General features: G+C 78.1%; 2 non-coding genes across 2 annotated transcripts; both read left to right on the top strand.

The window, feature by feature from the left end:
• Positions 1-198: 198 nt before the first annotated feature.
• LOC131749544 (5S ribosomal RNA) lies at positions 199-317 on the top strand. The gene has a single exon (XR_009333601.1). It is a non-coding gene; the product is annotated as a 5S ribosomal RNA (ribosomal RNA).
• A 1,043-nt stretch (positions 318-1,360) lies between these two features.
• LOC131749514 (5S ribosomal RNA) lies at positions 1,361-1,479 on the top strand. The gene has a single exon (XR_009333571.1). It is a non-coding gene; the product is annotated as a 5S ribosomal RNA (ribosomal RNA).
• Positions 1,480-2,500: the final 1,021 nt, after the last annotated feature.

Genomic DNA, 2,500 nt, shown 5'->3' with positions numbered 1-2,500 from the left:
GGGTTCCCGCCCGGCCTGGGCCGGGAGGTCGCCCACACCCCACCCGGCCCTCCTCCACCCCGCGGTACCCGAGGCCTGCATCCCCCCGGCTGGGCGGGCGGCGGGGCCCTGCCGGGGCGGACGGGCCGTCGGGCTGTCGGGGAGGCGCCGGCGCCGGCGAAGCGGCTCCTCAAGAGGCAGCCCGCGGCCCTCGCCCCCGTCTACGGCCATACCACCCTGAACGCGCCCGATCTCGTCTGATCTCGGAAGCTAAGCAGGGTCGGGCCTGGTTAGTACTTGGATGGGAGACCGCCTGGGAATACCGGGTGCTGTAGGCTTTTTGCCTCCCGCCCCGCCTGCCTTCCCTTTTAGTAGCCCGCGGCTGAGGCCGCCTCCGCGCCACGCCCCCACGCCCCCCGCACCCCTCGCCCAACCCCACCCCACCCCCCACCCCCCACCCCCCACCCCCTGCCTCCACCCCTTTCCCCGCGCCGCCCACCCCCGCCCGCACGTCCGGGCGCCTCTGCAGGCCCCGTCTCCTCCGGCCCCTCCCACCACAGGGCGCTCTGGAGGGGGCACTGCCCGCCCCCCTGGCCGGCCAGGCGGCCAGAAAGGCGGCCCCGGTGGCCGGCGGCCCACGTGACGCTCCGGGGGTGGCTGGCCCGGACCCAGACTGCGCCGCAGGCCCGCGGGCCGTCCGTGCGGCCCGCGAGCCGCTCGGCCCGCACTTGGCCGCCGCCAGCGGCGGCCAGCCGGCTCCGGCGCAGCCACCTGTCTGCCGGTGTGTCTGTGCACGGCTGCCTGCGGGACAAGCCCTCCCTCCGCCGTTGCGCCACGGCCGGGGGCGGGAGAGGCATCGGGGGCCAGGGCCGCCGCCCCCGCGCCTTGCCGGCCACCAGGGTCGGGGTCCCGTGCTCGGCGGCTGGCCGTGCTACGGCGCCAAGGGGCCTTGCCGACTCCACGGTGGCTCCCAGTGGCTTCGGGCCAACTGCTGTCGGGCCGGATGGATGGCCAGCCCGGGCTGCGGTGGGGCTGCGCCTAGCGCCGCGTGGGCGGGGCAGGGGGGTGGGGGTGGGGAATGCACAATGGACCGCCGGCCCCGGGCCCTGAAGCCTCCGGGGCCCCGTTCCTGGGGGCGACGTGCGGGATGGGGGGCGGGGCGCCAAGCGCCGAAGGGTTTGCTGGGTTCCCGCCCGGCCTGGGCCGGGAGGTCGCCCACATCCCACCCGGCCCTCCTCCACCCCGCGGTACCCTAGGCCTGCATCCCCCCGGCTGGGCGGGCGGCGGGGCCCTGCCGGGGCGGACGGGCCGTCGGGCTGTCGGGGAGGCGCCGGCGCCGGCGAAGCGGCTCCTCAAGAGGCAGCCCGCGGCCCTCGCCCCCGTCTACGGCCATACCACCCTGAACGCGCCCGATCTCGTCTGATCTCGGAAGCTAAGCAGGGTCGGGCCTGGTTAGTACTTGGATGGGAGACCGCCTGGGAATACCGGGTGCTGTAGGCTTTTTGCCTCCCGCCCCGCCTGCCTTCCCTTTTAGTAGCCCGCGGCCGAGGCCGCCTCCGCGCCACGCCCCCACGCCCCCCGCACCCCTCGCCCAACCCCACCCCACCCCCCACCCCCCACCCTCCACCCCTTTCCCCGCGCCGCCCACCCCCGCCCGCACGTCCGGGCGCCTCTGCAGGCCCCGTCTCCTCCGGCCCCTCCCACCACAGCGCGCTCTGGAGGGGGCACTGCCCGCCCCCCTGGCCGGCCAGGCGGCCAGAAAGGCGGCCCCGGTGGCCGGCGGCCCACGTGACGCTCCGGGGGTGGCTGGCCCGGACCCAGACTGCGCCGCAGGCCCGCGGGCCGTCCGTGCGGCCCGCGAGCCGCTCGGCCCGCACTTGGCCGCCGCCAGCGGCGGCCAGCCGGCTCCGGCGCAGCCACCTGTCTGCCGGTGTGTCTGTGCACGGCTGCCTGCGGGACAAGCCCTCCCTCCGCCGTTGCGCCACGGCCGGGGACGGGAGAGGCATCGGGGGCCAGGGCCGCCGCCCCCGCGCCTTGCCGGCCACCAGGGTCGGGGTCCCGTGCTCGGCGGCTGGCCGTGCTACGGCGCCAAGGGGCCTTCCCGACTCCACGGTGGCTCCCAGTGGCTTCGGGCCAACTGCTGTCGGGCCGGATGGATGGCCAGCCCGGGCTGCGGTGGGGCTGCGCCTAGCGCCGCGTGGGCGGGGCAGGGGGGTGGGGGTGGGGAATGCACAACGGACCGCCGGCCCCGGGCCCTGAAGCCTCCGGGGCCTCGTTCCTGGGGGCGACGTGCGGGATGGGGGGCGGGGCGCCAAGCGCCGAAGGGTTTGCTGGGTTCCCGCCCGGCCTGGGCCGGGAGGTCGCCCACACCCCACCCGGCCCTCCTCCACCCCGCGGTACCCGAGGCCTGCATCCCCCCGGCTGGGCGGGCGGCGGGGCCCTGCCGGGGCGGACGGGCCGTCGGGCTGTCGGGGAGGCGCCGGCGCCGGCGAAGCGGCTCCTCAAGAGGCAGCCCGCGGCC

The sequence above is a fragment of the Kogia breviceps genome, unplaced genomic scaffold, assembly GCF_026419965.1.
Source record: "Kogia breviceps isolate mKogBre1 unplaced genomic scaffold, mKogBre1 haplotype 1 scaffold_239, whole genome shotgun sequence".
Taxonomy (NCBI): Eukaryota; Metazoa; Chordata; class Mammalia; order Artiodactyla; family Physeteridae; genus Kogia; species Kogia breviceps.
The sequence above is the reverse complement of the archived record's forward strand: the minus strand, read 5'-3'. Positions and strand labels throughout refer to the sequence as shown.